Raw genomic sequence first — 23,245 nt, 5'->3', positions numbered from 1 at the left:
TGCTGTTGGACCGGTGGTACGTTGGGGGTCCTGCAGTCGTCACCCCAGGACCACCATCCCTAGCAGACCAGATGGGGAACTCCAAGGAGAGGAGAGACGAGGGGGGAGCTTTCTCTCCCGTGAGCCCCAAAAGACGCCTCCACCTGGCAGCTCCGCCAGAAACCCAGGACAGAAGAGCCAGGCGGGGCTCCTTTCCACCCCAAGAGGCTGACGGGGAGGAACACCAGAACCAGCAGCCTTGGGAGGGGCCCTGCGGAGCTCGGCAAGGAGGGGCGCCTGCCCGAGCCCCCGGCCCACCCGCTGATTTCGCCACCGCAGCCTGCTCGCCCCCGTGCTGTGAGGGAGCGGGGGAGGGGGTGCCGCACAGTGCGCAGCTGACCTATCGCTCTGGCCCGTTGCCTGCGAAGCAAGCCGGGGGTGCAAGTGCCAAGAAGGAGGCTAAGGGGGAGGAGCAGCTGGCGATGGTGGTGGCGAGGAGGCCAGCGGGCCCAGGGAGGGAGTCTTGCCCCGGGCCCCCAAAGCCTGCCCCAGACGCTGCACCTCAGCCCCGCGGCTCCCTGCGCCTGCTGGCACAGAGCTCCAGGCTTCTGTGCAGGGAGCCCAAATCTCCTGATCCCTTCAGGACTGGCGTCTCCGAGGAGCGGGACATTCTGGGCCGGTTCCAGTGAAAAGGGCAGCTCGGCCCCCGCCCGAGGCCTCCGTGGATGGCCGTCGCCCGGGGGCCTGCACGAAGGAGCGGTGCTGCAGGAGGGTTCCGGTGCGAAAGTGACCCCCCCCCCCCGCATGCTGGGGCATGGCTGCCGTCCAGGCACAGAGCTCGAGCTAGCCGTGCCGGGTGAGCTGCTGCTTCCGCAGAAGGTGCGTGTGCTGCTTCCACGGACGCCCCTTCTCCAGCTTCTGCTCCACCCCCTTCCCAGATCCCCCTCGCAGGCGCTTGTGGCACCCACCCCCTGCACCAGGGCCTCTTCCCCGCCTTGGGATTCCAGGCACGGATCACACTGGGAGGCCTCTCGCTGTCCCGCAGCACCTTCGGCTGCGCGGTGCCGAAGGCCTGCTCTTACGGAGAGCTGCTCTAAGCAGAAGTTCCTCAGTGCAAAGACCGTCACAAGCAAGCCTGCTTTTCCTCCTGCTCATAAAATTATTAACAACACGCAGCACCATCAAAAGGATGGTGGTGGGTGGGGGGGAAGCCTGCCTCTGGAAATGCATGGAGCACCTCCCTGCAGGCCCCCCCACACACCTTTCGGAGGGGCCACAGCCAGAGGGATGCCCAAGGGCATCCACGCACCTCAGAACTGCTCTCCGTACAAGTAAGCCGAGCACTGTGTTGTGTGGCAAAAGGCATCCTTGAACCCGCTGCCGAGAAGGCATGTCACGCGAGAAGAAACATCCCGCCCTCCCTTAAGGGCTGCTTGGCACCAGTTCCCATGATGCTGGATGCAGGGAAATCAGACACCCAGGCAGATGCCCTGCTGTCACCTGAAAATGCTCCTGATGCACGGGCCACCCGCCAGCCAGGGCGGGGGGTTGCATTCCCCCCCGGGCCGGGAAGGCCCTGGGGGGGGGGGGGGGGGGTGCAGGCGACAGGGGTGCTGGGGGCTGGCAGGCCCATTTGCATGTTCTTCAGTCTTTGTTTCAGGTTAACAAACTGGCCCCGGCCAAACTGCCCTGGCTAACATGCATGTCAGAATGAAGCCATCCCCCAGATTTCATACTTCTCTGAATGCTGCTTTTGTTACCTGCCCAGAGGTTATTGGGTGGTGCGAAACTGAAATAAACAAAGATTCAAGAGTAGCAAAGAAAATTTTCCAGCCTTTCCCAGGTGTGCCATTCCCATGTGAATGCATAACCAAGAATGTGGAATTCTGATTTTCACACTGAATGCAAAGTTAGGCCTCGAAACTGGGCTGCTTTTAGGTTTGTTGGCATTTCAGTCTCCATTGTTTTTGGCAGACATCGCATCTGAGATCTTGTAAACTGCCAAGCCTAAATGCCATTGCACATCAGTTCTCGAATACCATCAAATATTAAAACGGCATTACATGTCAAATAGAAAACACTGTCAGAAATGGAAATCAAATATCAAAATGTTTGGTGTACATTTGGCACGTATTCAGACATTCAACAAGTATCTGAAACCAACATTCACGTAAGGAAAATTAAAGCAGAGTTTAATTCAACTCTGCCATTTTGCAGCGCTCACAAAATTGCTGGCTGTTAGCCTCTTGTGTCCCTTGGTGTTGACAATGATAAATCTAAAGAGAGTAATTTTAGAAGGAGCAACACCCAGTTCATAATGAGGAAGAGGGTACGGCCTACTCTACAGCTTGTTATTCTACATTACACCAGTCTCTGAAAGATTTTTGACTCCGGTTTTCGGAGGTGGTGTTGCAATGGGCTATAAAAATAGAACACGAAGGAGAGCCAGACGAGGCGCGTTGGGGAGGAGCTGCCAGGAGAGTGGCAGGCAGGGCAGATGAAACGGGACCCAGGGAGAGGCCTGTGCATTCCGGCGCGCAGGAAAATGCTTATGTTCCCCAGCTTGTGCTGGGCTTAATCCTTCTGCACACTGTCCAGGTGGGGTGGGGTGAGGGGAGGCGCACAGGCGGGGTTCAGGACTGCAGCCCAGAACAAGGCCTGAGCCAACCCGAGCAGCCCAGCCAGACGCAATCCACAGGGAGGCATGGATCGTGCCCTCCGTTCCCGCTGTGCCCGATGGATTGCGACGCACCTTTGCCTCCATCCCCAGCTTTGGCTGATGGGAGTGGAGTTCCTTGGACCTGCCTTCATGCACACTTGCACAACGCGCACTCCCAAAACCGTGCAAGTCCCCACCAGATGTGTATGTTCACAACTTAGCTGATGGGGAAAAGCGTGTGTCTGAGGTCGGGTCATTTCCCTTGCTTTGCGGTTTTCTGGCCCGCAAGTGCTCAGAATGATGCAAGGTGGGAGAACCAGTGCATTGCAGAATCCACGGCTGCTCTCATGGACACCCGGGATAATTTGCGTCCGTGGAAGGTTTCTCCCACAACCCCAGCCCTGGAAGCAGGCGAGGGGCTGCAGAGCCATCTGGACTGTAATGCAGGCACGGGGCTGCCCAGGGCGGGCACTGCTCTCCAGGTGCCCCGAGACTCTTCGCCTCACAGGTGCCATGGTCCAAGGGCGCTTAAGATGCACACCCCCGCTTTCGGCCATCCGCAAGGTAACCAAATGGCACTGGAGCCGGGAGGCATGCTCCCTGGCTCACAACCGGGGTCGTGGCACGGCCGCGGAGGGGCCTCCCACCACAGCACCATCGTCCCAAAAGACACGGCTGCACCCCAGGCTGGGAAGAGCAGCCCGCTGCCTCCGTGGCTCACTGCAGGTCCGGGAAGAGCAGCCGAGGGGCCGTTCTCACGGACACAGGCGCTCCCCCTCCCTCTGTGATGAAATTATGGGATATCAGCACAGGCCAGGAAGGTCTGCTTTAGGACACACTCGTGGCAGATCTGGGACTCGAGAAATCAGGGTTCAGGTCCCTATGCAGTCATGAGGCTCCCAAGGTGACCTTGGACCAGTCATGGACTCTCAGCCTGACCTGAGGGTTATAGAGTTAGAATGAAAAAGAATAAAATGGAGAGGAGAAAGAGGATTTGCCTTCGTTCCCTGCAAGAAAATATGCAAACTAGGTAAATAATAAATAAGTATTAAAAACCATAGAAACAGAGCGAGTCAGAAGGGGCCTCCCAGGCCATCTAGGCTGACCCCCGGCTCCAGCCGGCTCCACTCACAACATGCCCACCATGTGCATGTCCAGCCTATCCTTGAGCACCTGCACCGATGGGGCCTCACCCACCTCCCGGGGAAGCCCATTCCATACCCCAGAGGCCCTAACCATCAGGCAGTACTTCCTGCGGGCGCATCAGAGTCGTGTAGAGTGGTAGTAATGCCTCTCTCGATCTAGAAGCCACACTTCTGGCTATGCAACCAAGGGTGGCGTTCGCCCCATTCCTATGCCCCAAGTGCAAGACCTTGCACTTATCCACACTGAACTCCTTCCTGTTGTTGTCCATAAAAAATAAATAACTATGTTATATAAAACTGTGTCCCTTTAGTCCCCACTGACTCCTCCCATACCTTCAATATTGTACATTTTTCTCTCGCGCAACAGCCAAAGCTGTGCAGGCAGCCCACTTTCTGGGTTAGGGCAAACATAAGCAGGATCTTGCACTAATCCAGAAGGACAGCGAGTGCAGAGGGAAGCTGCTGGTTCCACTGGTGAGTATCGAGCATTTCTTACAGATGAGTGGTGCGCATCTGGAAGAAAGCTGGGCTTTTGTTTCAGCAGCCCTGCTCTCACCCAGCAACTGGGGGCAACACGACACCTTCTGGTCTGGGAGAGGACCCCGATTTATGGTTTGAGTCAGCCCAGCCAACATGGGGAGAAGGTCCAATTTCATGACCTGTTAATATGATTTCTTTCCTGTGCTTGTTGCACACCTCACAATTATTCATGACATGCAAAAAAGCAGAGGAGAGTGTGTCTGAAATTAATTACTTTCCAACTCATTTGCTCAAGTGCTACACTGGGAACAAGTGAAGAATTACAAACTTAATTAGGAAGTAAACGACCCCTAACTCATAACAATGGTCTCTTGGCTTGGGGAGTCATTTGCTAACAATAATGAAATGCATCCCGCTTTTTGCCAAACTGAACCACAGAAGGCAGAGGCTCAGACCAGCTTGAAACTGGCTTCGGTGTCAAGGAGATGGCTGGCCTCCCTCTTGGTTTCCCAGACCTCAAAATAAACTGGGGCAGAGGGTTTGGGGACTGGACGTGTCATGTGCTCAGGCCAAGGGAAGGGCAAGTAACACGGAGGCGTGGCGATACATGCAGTGCCCGTCAGAATTCGCTGCACTCCCTGGGCTCCACCAGGCAGTCTGAGGGTTGGTTGGCTTCAACACTTCCCCCTTGTTGACCCGCACATTGAAAAGGGGTCAGGGGAAGCCACTGGTGTGGATGCGCTTGATGATGTGCTGCCCTGGGCTGCCCCATCTGTGGAGGGATCGCCCTGTTCGTGGCTGGCTGGCTGGCGCCTTTCCTGCACAACGCCCTGGAATGGAGCAGCGCATCACAGGCGGTCCCCCGTGTGCCCCCCCAGCCTATCGCCGGACCCATTTGCATTGCACACTGGAGGAGCGGCTCCTCCTGGCCTCTCCAGCTGGCCAAACCAACATGGCAGCTTGAGGGTGAGCACACCTGACACACCTCCTCATTGGTCACCGCAAGGCGATCCAACCGGCCAGTCCTAGAGGAGATCAGCCCCGACTGCTCTTCAGAAGGCCAGATCCTGAAGATGAAACTCAAGTACTTTGGCCACCTAATGAGAAGGAAGGACTCCCTGGAGAGGAGCCTGATGCTGGGAACAATGGATGGCAAAAGAAGAAGGGGATGGCAGAGGATGAGGTGGCTGGATGGAGTCACTGAAGCAGTCGGAGTGAGCTTGGGTGGACTCCGGGGGATGGTGGAGGACAGGAAGGCCTGGAGGAATGTTGTCCATGGGGCCATGATGGGTCGGATGCGACTTCATCACTAATCAACAACAACAGCTTCATTGATCACACTTATATCTTGCCCTTTTCTTCTTCCAAGGAACTGAGGGCCGTCTTACACGATCCTCCTCCACAATCTCTGAATTTTATCCTCACAACAGTCATGTCAGGCAGGTGCTGCTGAGAGAGTCCATGACTGGCCCAAGGTCACCAGGGAGGTTCATGGCCCAATGGGAACTAGGACCTGCGCCTCCCAAGTCCCAGGCCAATGCGCCAACTGCCACATCATGGTGGCTTTCTTGCTTGTGCTAAGCCTCCAAAATGTCCTCCTCTCTAGCAGGAAGGAGGCGGGCGCACAAAAGCCAGAAAGTGGGAGGCACGAAGGTGGAGCAGCCGGCTTCTCCCAGGGATGCACCGCCCCGTCGCAGGAGGTGCGCTGCCACGTGCCCCTCTCTCCCTCAGGCAGGACATCCCTTCAGGCTGCCCAGGCAAGCTGGGAGCAGCCTCCGGTTCTGTCCCCGGCCAGCAACCCTGGGCCCAACCGGCCCGTCTCCTCCTCAAGCCCGGTGGGCACAAAGCTCTGACGGCCAGTGAGCAGAGAGGAGCTGGCGACTGGAAGGGTCGCTCCGCGGCCTATCAACGTTCTTGCTCAAACGGCCAAAGGGGGAGAACAGGGGTGCTTGCAACACAGCTTTTGTGGCATGGCCAGTGGCCCAGGATGATGGGAGCTGTAGTCCAGCACATGTCCAGCGTGCCGTGCCAGCGAAGGGCAATGGGGCATGCGCATTTACCCTTGGACCCAGCGGTGTGCTGAGCCAGAGGGCTTGGCGAGGCGTCCGGGAGGAGGTGGCTTTGTCGCCCCCGGACTCCCTCATCCCCTTGGAGCGAGGGTGGCCGTGCCGTGCGCCAGCTTCAGCAGCACCGATACGAGTCTGGAGCCTGCGTAACCCATGTGCTGCCAGGAGAACCCTTTTTAAAATCAGGTCTATTCTCCACCTAAGCCAGGGATGGATAATTTCTGCACGAAATACCGCCGCCCCCATTTCAGAGCCCCTGGCACTGGTGGCCGTGGACCTATGTGGGCATTCAAGGAACGGTGCTGAGCACCAGCGTGGCACACCTGATATGGGAGGCATGGCTAGGCAGAAAGGGCAAAGCACCTGCCCAGAGGGAAGGAGGTGGAGGCGAGTTCTGAACCTGGCATGCTAAACAGCACCTTTGAACCTGCAGTTTTCACTCCGCACCCACAGAAGCCTTTTTCACAGAAATCCCAACCTGCCTTAAGAAAACCTGTCCTTTTTTTTACAGGGGAAGACTAAGACACCTTGGGGGGCGCAGGTCCTCCACCAGGGAGTGGCTTCCCCCATGCTTATATTTGGCCTCCACACCCAGACAAATGGGATTGCATGGGTCAAACTCCAGAGGGTTGTGCCCCAAATCCTTTGCCTTGGCATATGCAGAGCACCCGTCAGCCAGGAAAGCCGGCAATTTTTCTCTGCAAAGAGAATAGGGGGACTTTAGAAGTCCATCTCTCCTTTGAGGTGAGCTTTTCCAAGCCTTTGAAATACTTTGCTGAGCCTGGCTCAGAAGACTTCTCTGGCGTCCTGAATTAATAGACCTTTTTCTATGAGAGTTTCCGATTCGTTCTTAAAGGGATATAAATCACCATCACCACATCTTACGGCAATCCAGACAATGACTGGGGGGTTGGGGGAGGGGGGATCTCTCCATCCAGACTCCTTGTTGCAGCAAAGGAGGTTGGGCAGCCCCCCCCCCCGCGCCCTGGGTGGTGGGGGGACAGACAAAGGGTGAGTTCATTTGGCAGCATCGAGCAAAAAGAGAGAACGTTCATTTGAGCATAGCCAGATATGCAGATGTGCAGATCAACAGATTAAATAAAGGAAAGAAATAACAATATGAACCTGTGGAAAGCTGTTTTCCTTATAATTTCCATCACAGAAAACCATCTTTCCTTCCTCCCTCCCTTCCTTTTGCTGCATCTGCTGGTCTAAAAACTCTTATTCCCCCAAGACCAACGTTCACTGCAACCTTCAAAGCCTTGGGCCCTCCAGATAGATTAGACTACATCTCCCATCCAAGCTGAGACACCAAGTTGGTGAAGGTTGGCAATGGAGGCAAACTTTGGCCTGTGCTTGCTAATATGGATGGACAGAGCTAACCATTTTGCTCAGGTGATGACCTGCTCTCGAGCCCATTCCATCCCATTTCTGCATTGCTTGCAGTTTAAAACAAACAAGATAAATAACACCCATCCGGAAATCTGAATAGGTTTTTGTGCACTCCCCCCACCCAATATATACGTTTTGTGTACTTTCAAAATGTGTGCATTTCCCTCCTTCACCCCAAAGTATTTTACATGGCTGAAAATGCAGTCTGATTTTGGAATGAAACTCCATCCTCATGTGCTGACTGGATTGGGAAGGGTGAACTGGCTAAATCCCATATAGCTTTCTCAGCATTACCCCATATAGCAGCAAAAAAGGCAGGATTATGAATGCGATAGAATAAGAATGAGGAAGTGGAGATGGAGCGAAGTTCTCACTCATCCCGCTTGCCAACTGACCACCTTTGCTCCAAGTCAGTGGCACGTGAGTTGCGGCCTCCAGATGCTTCCACCCAACTCCCGCCATTTCTTGCTTCTAACCACGCTGGCCAAGCTGTAGCCCAAGACACATGGCGGGCTGTGAGCACGCGGTGGTGCCCCCTGCTGGACTCCCCAGTACTTCGCTTCCCTGGCCTCCCTTTGCCCTGCTCAGCTGCCTGCGCATTCTGTCTGGGCGGAATTAGCAACCTGAAGTGCAGCTTCCTCGAGTCCGCCGAGTCTAATTTCCTGCCCTATAAATAATACAGGCGCTGCAGCGGTGGTAGCCGGCACTTCAAAGCAGGCGTGCCGCGATGAGCCCTTGCTGGGGCTTTCCTCTCGTGCCCCCCCCCCCCCACCCACAAGCCCACCCCGTGGCCCCTGCAACAGCACGGAGCCATTTCTCACATCTTCTGATTAAACTGGCATGTTCGAAGGATGGAAACGGGAGAGGAAAGAATTGCCTCAGCAGGAGAGATCACACTTTTTGATGAGTGCGATGGGTAGGAGAGAGAGCAGCCCCTGGGGAGAAGCTGCAGGATTCTCTCCCAAACAAACACCGTCTTATGCACAACGCTGTCCTCAAACCGGATGCTTGGACGAAGAGTCAGCATTCCAGCACAGATGTGGCTGCCTAGGGATCCGCAGGTCCACCTTCTCCCAATTGGCCAGTGTATTCAAAACCCCCAGTCATTTCTTTTTACTGGCTAATAGCCATCTCTGTCTTGCCTTGCTACAGAAGCCTTACTCCAGATAGCCCATAATTCTGAACAAATCAAATTGCAAATAAGAACAACAGTTAAATCATTAAATTTGCAGCAGATTGAAGCATAATTTAAAAGACAGTAATTAATTGGAGCCATGCAGGATTCTTTCCATTCCACTGTTTAACTGGTGAGGAATCTGCAGTCCCCCTAAGAGGTTAATTTAAGTACTAATACTAAGCCTGGGGGGGGGGGGGTATTGGCTGAATTGTTATGCCACGCCATAGCCGAGGCTCTCTGGGCAGCCTGCGCCAGAGATGGGCAGTGTGCAGGCCTCTTTTCGGGCCACAGGGTGTGCACCCAGGCAGCCAGCCCCGTGGGAGAGGCTTGGCCCACCACTCCACCAGGGCTCCCTGGAGCCCCTTTGCTTCTGAATGCCAGAGGTACCGATTTTGTTAAACCTGTCCCAGCTGTGCCTTGTGGATCCTCAGCCAGCTTTTGCTCTGTTGTCCCCTTACTGACAGCAGGCTCTTTTCGGGATGAATGGGAATGGCATGCCACTTGCACTAATGCACATGCCTCTTTCCAGAAGTGCACATTAGCATCAGTGTGCAGTGGCACGAGGGACGCGTGGGGAATTTGTCCAGGGCTGTGGATCCGCTCGCTCCCTAGGCTTGGCTCCTGGCCGTGGCCCAGAGTCCAAGCTGCTGGGAAGCAGGTCCGCATCTCCAGGTGCTCCCCGGGAATCGAGCCCCAGAACAGCCGCTGTGCGGGCGACGGCGACTGGTGCCCACGAAAGGTCCACTTGCAAGGGGCTTGCCAGGAAAGCCACCCACTGGGACAGCAGGCGCGTGGGGTCCCTCTTCTGCGCCAACTGCTGCAGCTGCCACGGCAGAAGCTGGCTGGCTGCACGGCCTGGTTGCGCAAGCACACCAGCCTGCCTCTCTGCTCAGCTCTCCTTGGAAGGTGGGGCTGGGGCAGAGGAGGCCCCCAGGTGCTTGCAGGGAGGGGTCCCGACAGGCTCCCCCCATCCCTGCTGAGCCCCGGCGTGAATTCAAACTAATACATGCTAGCACAAGTGGGCATTTGGGGAAACCTCCCCCAGCTTTTTGAAATATAGTCAGCAAGTCGGTGGAATCGGGACACAGAAAAGGCCGTTCTGCTGTGGAAAACAGAGGGAGGTCTTCACTTGAATTCATTAAGGGTTTCTCCAAGGTTTCTAGTGAACTCCCACAGATGAATCAATTGTCTAGGATTGCAAACCTGCAAAGGAAATTCTCTTGCTGGTTGCTGCGCCTCCACATGCCCTTGCTGCCCCCCTTTGAAAACAGCGGATGGCTTTGTGGAGCAATGCACTATAAATGTTCTGTGCACTCCAGAACTGGCTGTTGGGTCTCTTGCAGGACCCAAGGAAGACCTCCAAATGTACATACTCTGGGCTTAGACCAGATCAGCTGTGCTGGGGGAGTGCAATTCCCTGCCCCTTCCTTCAGGTGGCAGCCCCTCCAGGCCCCGGAAATGCTCCACAGCCCCAGGAGCCCACACCAGACAGGGTGAGCGATGAGGCAGGGATGAGGAGCCCCTTCCAGACAGACGGCTCTCCCTTGGGGGGGGGGGGGGGGTGCTGTTTGGCTTGGCTGCATGCCCTGTCCTAGCCAGCACAGGAGCTCTCCTTGAAGTCCCTGCAAACCTTGACACCGATCTGCTCTCCAGAAACTCAGAGCTCCTTTCCAGCTCTCCAGTTACATGGAAACATAGAAACAGAGCGAGTCAGAAGGGGTCTCCTGAGCCATCTAGTCTGACCCCCGGCTCCAGCTGACTCCACTCACAACATGCCTACCATGCGCATGTCCAACCTATTCTTAAACTGGTGGGGCTTCCACCACCTCCCATGGAAGCCCATTGCATACCCTCAGGGTCCTAACCATCAGGAAGTACTTCCTGGCATCCACCTTGAAGCTGGGTTCCCTGACCTTTGCTCCACTGCTACACGCCCTGCCCTCCACTGCAGGGGGAAAAGGGTCATGACCGCCTCACGTACCTGTATGTCGCTCGCAGGTCCCCTCCCCTCGGAGTCCCCTCCCCTCCAGGCTGAAGGGACCCAGCTCCCCCAGCCTCTCCTCATCTGGCTTCCCCTGCAAAGCAGCCATGTCCTCGTGACCCCTCGCTGCAAGATCCCATCCTTGCTATATCCCTCTTGCAATGAGGGGCCCAGAATTGAACACAAGGCTCCAGCTGCAGGTGCACAGTTGACCAAGATCTATTTGCCAGTTGTCCCTGACGTGCCGCTGCCCCCCCCCCCCTTAAGCCCCCCCCCCTATTCCACTCCCTTCTTTTTCGGCTTCTGAATCTTGCTTGCTGATAGCACACGGTGCAGGCATGCGTGAGGGAAGAGAACCCAAGCGAGGATGGGTCATTCTGTTTTCCTTCCTTCTGTAGGTTGCAGTAACTTATTCCTATTGTTTGGCAGAAGATGATAGCTGAAGATTAGCAGGCAAGCTTCAAAGGATGTTTGCTCGCTGCATTCTGGGAAAGTGCATTCTAATTAGATCTGCTCATTTGTCTGTGTCCTCATTGGTATGCATTTACCCAGAATGACCTTCATCAAGCCCAAAGGGAAATGCACACTCTGGATTATGAGTGGCAGGGTTAAGGAAAGCTCCGTGGCTCTCCGCCTCACTGCAGGACGGACACCGGCAGGCACCTTCAAAAGCGAGGCTTCCCTCATCCATCACCAGTTCGAGGTGGACAGCCTCACCAGGAGTGGGCACTCCTCCTCCTCCTCCTCCTCCCAGCAAACCCACCTGCTCTGTTGGTAAATAGCAGGCACACTGAAAGCCAAGTGGGAAGAGGTTATGGTTCATTCGGGCTGTGCAAAGCATCCATTTTTGGTTGCCAACTATTTTTTAATTATTATTTTGCTACACTTCACACAGAAGAAAAAGGAAAGTCCACCACGGCACAACACATAGAATTGGTACAGGGCATGTGAGAAGTATGAATCAAGGCAAACTGGAAACCCTAAAACAAGAAAAGAAAAGTCAGAGATGACTCGATGGCAGGTAACAACAAACACATTCCAGCGCTCTTGGCCCCGGAGGTGGGATATAAAATGAAACTACACACCATTTTTGCAAATGCCCATCTGTGTTAATGAAAAGTCCACAAAACGCCTTCCTGCCATTCTCAGCTGCCTTGTGAAAATGTTCAGCTATTGATGGAAAAGGCAGAGCGCTTGCTCTCACTCTGCTTCACTTAACTACCAATATCAACACATGTTCTTGCCGACAGATGCCCGAGGCATTGCCTCTTGAAGCAAACCCAAATTAATATGTGGACTGGGCATGGCCCCCCTTTGAATCCAGTTTCACTGAATTCAAAAGAGCGGTTCAAAGGCATTATTTTCAGCCACACTTGCATGCATGCACACACACACGCACGTACACATGCGGACACACACGTGTGCACGCACACCCATTAGATCCATTTGCATCACCTGCCACACACGGTTCCTGTTGACAATGTGCCTGGAAGGGCCCCAGAGGGACAGGCGACACCAGCATGGGCTGCTACCAGCCACGTCTGTTCTCCCACAAAATCTTCTGGGGCTGAGGGAGTGCCTTGCCCCGCTCCCTGGATCCCAGGGGCGTTTTCAGCGCATTTCCAATGGTATTTGGTCCCACGGGCGGGGGGGGGGGGTGTTTAAATTACAGCCCCTGGATCACCAAGCAAAATTGTAAGGATACTTGTATATCCTCAAGAATTGCACGCATTCAAAAATTTGACTGTGCATCTACCGGTCATGTGCACACGGACATGAACCCAACTTAAACCGATCCGTGCCTCCCGGGTCACAGCAGGCTGCTGGGCGAGGTCATGGCATCGCTATTTCTGAGACAGGATCTCTGATCAGTGGGAGGGAGAAAGGAGAAGCACTTTTCATCAAAATGTTTGGATGGCTCCAAGAAGCTCTCCCTTCCATTTGCTTCTGTGAAACCTTTCCGCCTGCTTGGAATGATGGAAATTCCTGCTGAATGAGCTTCCTGATGCCTTCTTGGAGCCATTATATGTGGAATGTGTGATTCCTTTTTTGTAATTACATTCATTTTCAGACTCAAAAATGTCATTAGTTTTCTGACTCATCCCTTCAAATTACATTCAGTTGAGTAACTGGAAGACAAGTTCATTTTGCTATGTTCATTTGTATTTTACCTTCCTGCTTATTGTCTGCCTGCCCACCTTGCACGCTGCTCTTCCAGGTGACAGAAAAGCAGCCCGGCAGCCCCCTCACCCCCTTTCCCGGATGCCATGTCAGGCCAGGGTATCCTGCTGGAAATGGGCTCTGCTGAAACATGGCACCGCTGGGGAGCCCCCTCGGCCGCCTTTGCCACTGCCACCGGCCACGGGTCAGTCCAGGCACGACCTCCATGAAAGAAAACCAGCCGGGGGTGAGCACAAGCCGGGCCGTTTATGGAGCCAAGCAGGACCAAGGCCGAGGGTCTCTCAACAGACCCCGCAGGTTAAGTTTTGAGGGGAGGGATCTTCTGCTGTTACTGTTAGCATTTTGCAAGCCCCCAATGGAAGATGCAGTCAAGTTGTAACAGGCTGTTTGGCATACCAAGTTCGCCTTTCCTGCTTGTTCGTGTTCCGAGAATCGACCGGGGACGACGGACATAATCTAGAGAAGGCTCCTTGCGGACGACGCTTAGATGGGAGCTTTCTTGTCATTGGACCAGAGTTTTGAAGTTTGTCCTTCCACATTTTGGTGGCAGCGCTGGGATCTCCCCATGCCGGGTGAGTGCCTCAGGCTCGGGGCACAAGGGGCAAAGGGGCTCGGCTTGCTGCAGCCTCTTCATTTGGGCTCAGAGGGAAGTTTTGGTGTCCGGGACTCAGCCCCATCTGTCCCTTGCAAGGGGGCAGCAGACTTTCAACTTCGCCTCGACAGCTTGGCTTTTGAGAAATGAGCATTTGTGACTGGCCGTCACTTTACGAGGAGGCCAGGCGCCCACACAGCAGTCATGTTGTGGGTGCACACCAAATCCCGAATGCACGCCTTTGACCCAAAGGGGGTAGGGTGTCCTACCCTGCACCTTCATTCCAGAGCAGAGCAAATGTGGCCTAAATGGGCCCTAATTTTTAATGGTTATGTTCTTTCCTGATGAAAACGCGCATGCCGGTATGCCAACCTGAACAGCCCTGTGTGCGCTAGACGATGCTCTCGCACTGCCAGCTGCCCTCACATAACTATGCCCAACGATGCCTCAGGTGAAGAAGATCTGGGGATTGTGGCGATCACAAGCTAGAAACGAAGCAACGATACGATGCGGCTACCAAAAGAGCAAATGCATTCGCAGGAGTGCCGCTTCCAACGTGTGCGAACTCCTAGCTATGCTGCAGAGGCGGGGCAGACTCATCCTGAGCGCTGTGTCCAGTTCTGAGCTCCACAGCACTACAGTTTAAGAGCACTGCAGACCGGCTGGAAAGGGTGCAGAGCAGCGGGGAGGCAGGACAGCACTCTGCACGTGCTCAGACAGTTGGGTTGTCGCGCGGAGGAAAGGCATGCCCACTTCTCGATCATCGCAGAGTGCAGGACGTGGAATGGTGGGCTCAGGCTACAGGAAGCCACGTTCTGGCGAGATATCAGGGAAACATTGCTGGGCTTTTAGGGCAATACGGCTTGGGACCAGGACACCTGAAGGAACGTCGTTGCCCCTGTGCGCCCTCCCGCCCCCTGAGATCCGCAGCAGAGGCCTGGCTCCGGGAACCTTCCTTGAGGGGGGTTAGGAGAGTGAACACCTGGAGGAGGACCTTCTCTGCGGTGGCACCCCGACTGTGGAATGTGCTCCCCAGAGAGGTTCACCTGGAGCTGATTTTCTATGCTTTTCGGCACCAGGTTAAAACCTTTTTATTTACTCAACTTTTTTTCCCGATTATATCCTGCCTTTTTCCTACAAAGGGCTCAAGGCAGCTTGCATCATTCTCCTCCTCCATCTTCCCACAACAACCCTGTGAGGTAGGTTGGGCTGAGAGTCTGTGACTGACCCAAAGTTGCCCAGTTGGCTCCATGGCCGAGCGGGGACTCAAACCCAGATCTCCTGAGTCCCAGTCCCATGCTCTTAACCACTACGCCACATTGGCTTTCAAAGCTTAAATAATTTTAATCTGGTTTTATTAATATTAATATCCTCAGTCGCATTTTATCTTGTTATTATAGCTGTAGGTTGTTTATATTTATTGTTTATTTATATTATATTGTAAGCCATCCTGAGACAATTGGTTTGTATAGGACGGGATAAAAATGTTCTAAATAAAATAAGTGCAACAGTGGAGCCCGTGACCCAGGGAGGTGGTGGGCTCTCCCACACCGGGGGCACCCAAGGTGCAGCTGGGCAGCTACCTGGAGAGATACTCCAACTGAGCAGGGGCTTGGACCTGAAGCCCTTTGGGTCCCTCCCAGCACCACAATGCTGAGTACCCCCGACTGGCCAAGGCCACTGTTTCTAGAAAGAAAAGATCCTGTTGTTTAAATGGTGCTGAGGCAATCGGTCCAAGGACGGACCGGCAGCAGCCCACCTGCAAACACCTGAGCGCGAGGCAGGCTGAGTGGGGAGCGTCGCAGCCGAGTGCATGGCCCGCTTCAAGCTGAAAGGGAGGCCAGGCGTGCGGCCGGAGATGTGTCCCGACAGATCCGCATCACTTGCCAGTGGCCACTGCACTGCACTGCCGCATGTGTGTTTAAGCTAGCGCAGCGCTCCCCGCTCGCGCACCCCGAAGAGGCCACCATTGTGCCTCTGTGCCAAGACTGGGCTCCCCATCTCAGCCTTTTTCAGAACCCATCAATAACTGTTTGCCACCCTGCTTGAGGCAAAGCTAAACGAGCTTTACTGGAACCGGGCGGCTCTCCCAGCGCCTCTACTGCACGAGGTGGCACCCTGAACTTCTGGGGGAGGCACAAGCCCACCTTAGCCAATGGCATTTGCACAGGCAGTGGTGGCGGCGCTCCGTTCTCTCCGTCAGAGCTGCTGCCGAGAGTATCTTTGAGGGATGGGAAGGCCTTCAAAGACCAAATGTTCCAGCCGTGTGCGTGGGTGAATGCTTTAAACTCTGGAAGAATGACGCTTTATTTAAACACAAAGGCCCAAGATTTCAGCTCATTTGAGATAAAGCCTTTGGAGAGAAATATGCCACATATATATTACACAAATCCATCCTGCTTCACCTTCTCCCACTGATTCAATTAATTGTATGCCCAACATGTTTCATTTGCAAGAATGCCACATAATTCTCCAATCCAAACACAGGCTTTTTAATTTCATCTTAGGATCAAAGAAGGAAACACATTTATTCACCGAAGCAGAGTAAACAATATTTCCTGTCTCTCCTTTGTTATTAATATTCTCCATGCCTTTGTGCTTTTCTCCCAGAAGCCTGAGCTGGATGGGAGGGGGAAGAGCAGCACTCAGCAGCTCAGCACCCAGGGATGCTCTGCGGGACCAGGGGCTTCCCTCGTGACGGCAGGACCACCACCCCCGTGAGTGGGGACGGGGAAGGAAAGCACCCCACCCCTCCCCAGCGGGCTGCTGACATCCCGGCAGAGGGAGAGAGGCGTCCATAGCAGTGGGGCTGAAGCCCTGACGTTCATTCCCGATGTCTCCGCCTTCTGTCCTCCCACTCCTGCCTCCTGGGAGGACTGAGTGAGATACTCGCACCATCAACTTTCATTTACTGGTTTACCCAGTTCACACCACCCAGAACTGAGAGCAGAGCTGAACGGTTTGTGGCCACAAACCAGCACATTTCCAGGTCTGTGATCTGATTTGCGATAGGAAGAAAAGTATTTAAAATTCATCTTTAAAAATGCAAACCTACTTGCTTTAAGTTAGTGGGGCCATGCCTGCAAAAATCATACCTCTGAAAAATGTGCACAAAAGCACAAGCTTCCATCGTGCCAAAGCCGCAAGGAACTGGGCTGGGCCGCTGCTCACGGTGGCAAACGTAACGGGCAGCTCTGCCCAGACTTTCCGACCAGCTAAGCTTGGACTTCCTTCCCTCTGTGCTCCACTGAACACGCCCTCACCAAGACCACCCACCCACCCTTTCCTTACCGCCTGTGCTGAAGGTTTTTACTTCTTTTGTATCCTCAGGATGCTGACAATCCCCGTTCCATCGCCCCCTTCCAAGCGCAAGGTTCCCCTGACTAGGCTGCTGTAGCTAAATCACTCAGCATTCCCACTTGTGGGCTTCCTCCCCTCTCCACCAGGCTTCCTTGAGAGGAAGGTCAAGATCTCCTCTCACACGCCAGAGCGTAGGATGCAGAGCAAGCCATTCAAGTTGCGACAGCCCAGACTCAGGCTGGACAGCAGGAAAGGCTTCCTCACTGCCAGAGCGACATGACAGTGGAACCAGCTGCCTGGAGAGGCGGTGAAACTGGGCAGCCACCCGAACGGGGTGGTGTCACTGGTGTCCTGCACCAGCAGAAGGTGGATTCGATGGCCTTCATGGCGCCTTCCAGCTCCACCATTCCAGGATTCGATGATTGTCATTTCTGGGTCTGCTGCTCTCCTCCCTCCCTGAGTGACCCATCAGCCCTTGGGGAGTCTATTGCCCTTGAAACCTGGAAACTTCCAGATCCATGGGCCTGCAGCTCCCGCCATCCCCAGACAGCTGAGCCACACGTTTGATGGGCTCTTCCCAATCAGATTATATTTCCAGCTGCTGTGTATTTCCTCCCATGAGCTGCCAACAGATAGAGCCACGGGCCCTCCATTGCCGGACAGGTTCATGGCTGAGGTAGGATTTGAACTCTGCCTCTCCTTGCTGCTCTTCTCCACTTGCATTGCCCTGGATGAGTGAAGAGCCTGGCCTGAAGGGAATTTGGAGCAGTCCAGGTGCACTTAGGCTGCCGGGCACTCTCCTCGCCCGCCTGCGCTTGCCGCCCCGCTCAGAGCCACGTCCCATGGCACTTTGGAGCCCGCACAGAGTGGCAGGAAGCCCTCAGAAGGTCCTGGTGGAATCCTCAAGCAGCGTCCAGGAACCTTTCTCCACTGGAGACCAGAATGGCAGCTTTACTCTAATCAGATCCCTGTTAAGAATATCAGGTTGGATTTGTTCTAGGATCGTGACCCTTCCTGTAAGTTTATATAGCTTGTCAGAAAAGGTCTGCCCAGTTCTAGAATGATTTCCTTCATCTTGGAAGCATCTACAGAAGTCGTATGGAGCGGAGTCCTTGTGGAGCATCTTTGGCAGGGGCAGAAAATGGGTACAATGGATCAGGGATGGTGTTCTAGAGGAGAATGGGCCATGAATGGGCCATGTACTTTTCACATGGCCATCTGTAATTTAATATTACCATTTAGTACCAATAATATTACCATTATTATTATATTACATGTATACCCTACTTTTTTCCTCTTGCAAGGAACACAAGGTGGGTGGATTAAAAGATTCTCCTCCCATCCATTTTATCCTCACAACAACAACCCTGTGAGGTAGATAAGGGTGAGAGTGAGTGACTAGCCCAGACAAGACGGAGGTCCTGTTGGTTGGCGGATCCGGCTTCGGGGAAGGTGGATTGAACCTTGTCCTGAACGGGGTTGCACTCCCTCTTAGGGACAAGGTCCGCAGCCTGGGAGTGCTCCTCGACCCAGAGCTTTCTTTGGAAGCTCAGGTGACAGCGGTGGCGAGGAGCGCTTTCCTCCAGCTCCAGCTGATCCATCAGCTGCATCCCTACCTGGAGAACGACCGCCTGGCGACAGTGACACACGCGTTGCTGACTTCCCAACTTGACTTCTGTAATGCGCTCTACGTGGGGCTGCCCTTGAAGATGGTCCGGATACTTCAGTTGGTTCAAAATAGAGCTGCCAGGCTGCTGACGGGGACTGGGCATTATGTTCACATGACTCCAGTCCTCCGTCAGCTTCACTGGCTTCCCATTGAAGTCCGGGCCCAATTCAAGGGGTTGGTGATGACCTTTGGGTCATGGTTACCTGAAGGAGTGCTTACGTCCATATATGCCCACCCACCCCTTGAGATCAGTGGGAGAGGCCCTTCTCCGGGAACCCTCTGTGAAGGAAATTAGGAGGGTAGGTACTCGGAGGAGGGCTTTCTCTGCGGTGGCACCCAATCTATGGAATGCGCTCCCTGGTGCCGTCATTATTTGTTTTTCGACACCAGGCGAAGGCCTTTTTATTCAAACGTTATTTTAATTGTTAATATTATTTATTTATTTTATGCATTGGCCAGGGCAACTTAATTTATATTGTTAATTTATATTGTTTTATTGGATTCTATTTATTTATGGTTGTGAGCCGCCCCGAGGCTTCAGCAAATGGGGTGGAATAGAAGTCCCCTAAATAGATAGATAGATAGATAGATAGATAGATAGATAGATAGATAGATAGATATAGCCCAAAGTCAGCCAGTGCCTTCTGTGGCTGAGCTGAACCTTCAGTTCCCAGGTCCCCCATCCAGCATTCAAACCACTGCGCAACCACAATACAATTCTATGTGGAGTACAATTGCGCACTCCATTAATGTTCTCCTGCCATGACACTTTTTGGAGCTGCACACCATATCAGGGGCAGAGGACTCTATCCATCTCTCTGTCTTCTGCATTCGGCTAAGAAAAACATCTCAAGTTCTCCTCCCAAAGACGAAGACTTTGGTAAATTTGGTAAATTCAAAACAACCTGAAACTAAGTCCTCACCTCTGAGTGAGGAGCAAATGTGCAGTCAAGCTGGTTATGCTTCCCCAAATTCTGTACTGAACTTCCCCTCATTTGCATTCTTGAAAGTGAGCATTTTTAATGGAAAAAATGCATTGTCGGGCTAGAAAATGCATCCTCATCCTAGAAAGAGGCATATTTCCCCAATAAAAAGATATGAATTTCCAGGCATCGGCTCTTGCTGCAGCTCTTCCCAACATGGAGAGAACCATGCCCTCCTGCCAGCCAGAACAAGCAGGGATGGCAGGCCGCACCGTGGCATAAGGGGACCACCCAAGAGGCAGGCACTCCCCCAGACTCAGAGACTGATGTTCCTCCAGCAGCTGAGGCAGCGGCCGGTGGCCAGTCTCGCTGTTCGGATAAATCAGCCCAGAGGACGGAAGAGGCTGGGATGCCCATGAGGATCAGCACGGCCCCCTCCCCCTCCCCAAGGGGCACTTCTGCCATGGTTCTGCCTGGCTCTTTCAGCACTGGCTGCATTTTGGGAATTTGGGGAGATTCTCAGCCACACTGCCCTCAAATGTATCGCCACCCATCCCCTCTTAGATATAAGCAAAGACATGGACAAGTCAAGCCTGTTTTCATTCTAGATGAGGAAGCTTGTGCTGTTGTCCCACCTCGTGCACAAAAAGCGTGATCTTTGCCTACAAAGGTTTGTATTCATCCTCCTGGCGGTTGCGGCCCACTTGTGCCAAGCCCTCTCCACGACGCCGTGACATCCGGCACAGTCATGCAATGGAATGGAAGCCTAAGCAAAAGGAAGCGTCAGGCGCACGGCTCGCTTCCCTCCCACGGCTGGGCAGGAATCACCGAGGTCTGCTGCTGCTCCCACACTTTCGCCTCGTGGAGCGTCAGCATGCAAGTCCATGCAGGTTCCAGCGAGAAAACGTGCTAGGACTGCCCCCTTGGAGCTTGACTGGCCATGTCTTGGCATGCAGTTTTTCCAGTGACACCTAAGCAACGAAATTTCTTCTACCTGGAGGTTCATAAGGTCAATAAAATGCTGCTGAATATCTGCACGGGAAGCATTTTACCGCCATTTCACTCTCATATGTGCGTTCTCCTTCCCCCAATGCATATGGTTGCATGCACACATACTGGGAGCCCTTTTGCAAAATGAGGCGACAAGCACATTTCCACGGCTGGCTGAGTTTCCGGTTGAAGGGGGCACGAAACTGTGTTAGACTGCATTAAAATAGGAGCCGGCGGGGTGTCTCCCTGTCCATGTCCTCTCTGAAGGGGATTCAATCTGAAACACGTGTAAGGAGGTGAGAGAAGGGGGTGGGAGAGGAGGGAGGAGGAAGCAGGGGCGGGACACGGGCTGCTGCAGTGGCCCTCGCCCTGCCTCGCTGCTGTGCCTCCGCAGGAACCTGCACGTAGAGCCCGGGCAGGTTCCCCGGGGTGGGGCAGCCGTCGCGCGATTCCACTCGTCAGGAGAACGCGATCGGGAGCGTGATGCCGCGCAGCTTCCGCAGGGTGTCTGATGGGGTGCCACAGCGTGCGTGGCTTGTTCACGTGCGGAATGCTAATTCAGCTCCCCGGCCTCGGCTGCTTTAAATCCTTCTCTCTGAACTTCGCAAATGGCAACGTTGCATCACGGCAAGGCCTTAAATCTGCCGGCAAAATGGCTCTTCCCACCTGCTCCCAGAGCAAGGCAGCCGGAGAGAAGATGGATGCTCCTGCACGAAGCCCCGGCCCCTGAGCGGCCGGCATCGCCTCTCTTTCGGATGCACGGACGGTAAACAACTCTGCCTCTTCTCTCCCGCTGCTTTACAAGGCACTGGGAATTAAAGGACAGAAGCCACCTCGAAAGCCCAGGGGCCAGGGATGCCACCTCTGCCCTGCGGACCATCATCAGTGACACAGCCCTGCAGGAGGCCGAGCTCTCTCTGGAACACCTCCAATGAAAGAGGAGAGCAGCTCTTACCTTCTGTCCCTCAACGAGGACGTGAGCCCCCCAGTTCTCTCCCTGGTCTCTCCCGTCCTCCTGCATTAATATTTCAAAGCTTACAAATGACCTTATAGCAACATCCTGGGAAGCATTAAAATGCCATGCCGGGCACTGTAGAAATGCGCCTCCACTGCCTGCTTTCCTGACTCCACTCCTCATCCCGTATTCTGCCTCGCCCTTCAGTGAGGAAGGAATTCTTCAGGTTCCTCTTTTGACACATCAACCCAATTTCACATTTTCCACCCAATATACTCACTGAAGTTCAGTTATCCTTGGCACGTCTCCAAATTTTGTGGTGTAGTTCTGCAATCAAATAATTGTGTTTCAATAGGCATCACTCTGAGAAATTTGTGCAAAACTTGCACACCTTTCTGAAAATAATTTTGCTGTGCGCCAGCCGCCTGCAGGGATGCGACCTTTCCTTTCTCCTGTCAGCTTCACAGGAGACTTCGATGTGGCAGCTGGGGTCCTCTGCGTGCACCTGGATGGGCCGATGCCCACGAGTGCCGTGCGTGAAGGATGGGACAAAACCCACAGGATCCGTTCCTCGCGCTTTCGCGGACTCCCTCTCTTGCTCATGAGCTCTTCCTTCCTCCCCTCTTCTGCACAGCAGCCATGTGGGGCCGCTTCTAGGTGGGGGCCCACATGAACGCATGGCACCCTCAGCACCATGCCTGGATCACAGTCAGAGAAGCAGGCCAGCATGCAGGGAGCCAAGCTCCAAAGGGCTCCCACCCACAAAATGAATTCCTCAGGTTCCCAGTCCTGGGCAGGAACCCTGCCACACCGGCTCTTACTGACTTACTTACTTACTTACTTACTTATTTATTAAAACATTTTTATGCCGCCCCATTCGCAGAAGCCTCGGGGCGGCTTACAACAAATAAGTTAAATAACATTTTAAAATATATACATTAAAATAAATTATGAATATACAATATAAAATAAGCCGCCCTGGCCAGAAAAATTCAATAATATTAACATTTAAAATGTTGCTTGAATAAAAAGGTCTTCACCTGGCGCCGAAAAACAAATAACGACGGCGCCAGGCGGACCTCTCTGGAGAGCGTATTCCATAACTTAGGCGCCACCGCTGAGAAAACCCTCCTCCGAGTACCTACCCTCCTAATTTCCTTCACGGAGGGCTCCCAGAGAAGGGCCTCTCCCGCTGATCTCAGGGGGCGGCTGGGCATATATGGATGTAAGCGCTCCTTCAGGTAACGAGGACCCAAGCCGTTTAGGGCTTTATAGGTCATCACCAACACCTTGAATTGGGCCCAGACTTCAATGGGAAGCCAGTGAAGCTGACGGAGAACTGGAGTCATGTGAACATAACGCCCCGTCCCCGTCAGCAGCCTGGCAGCTCTATTTTGAACCAATTGAAGTATCCGGACCGTCTTCAAGGGAAGCCCCACGTAAGGCGCGTTACAGAAGTCAACGCGGGAAGTCACCAGAGCGTGTGTCACTGTCGCTAGGCAGTCGTACTCCAGGTAGGAGTGCAGCTGATGGATCAGCCAAAGCTGAAGGAAAGCGCTCCTTGCCACCGCTGTCACCTGAGCTTCCAAAGAAAGCTCCGGGTCGAGGAGCACTCCCAAGCTGCGGACCTTGTCCCTAAGAGGGAGTGTTACACCATTCAGGACCACGTCAAATCCACCCTCTCTGAAGCTGGATCCGCCAACCAACAGGACCTCCGTCTTGTCTGGATTGAGCTTCAGTTTACTGGCCCTCATCC

This window comes from Varanus komodoensis, unplaced genomic scaffold, assembly GCF_004798865.1.
Source record: "Varanus komodoensis strain SLA01 unplaced genomic scaffold, ASM479886v1 scaffold44_3, whole genome shotgun sequence".
Taxonomy (NCBI): Eukaryota; Metazoa; Chordata; class Lepidosauria; order Squamata; family Varanidae; genus Varanus; species Varanus komodoensis.
This window is presented reverse-complemented; position numbering follows the sequence as displayed.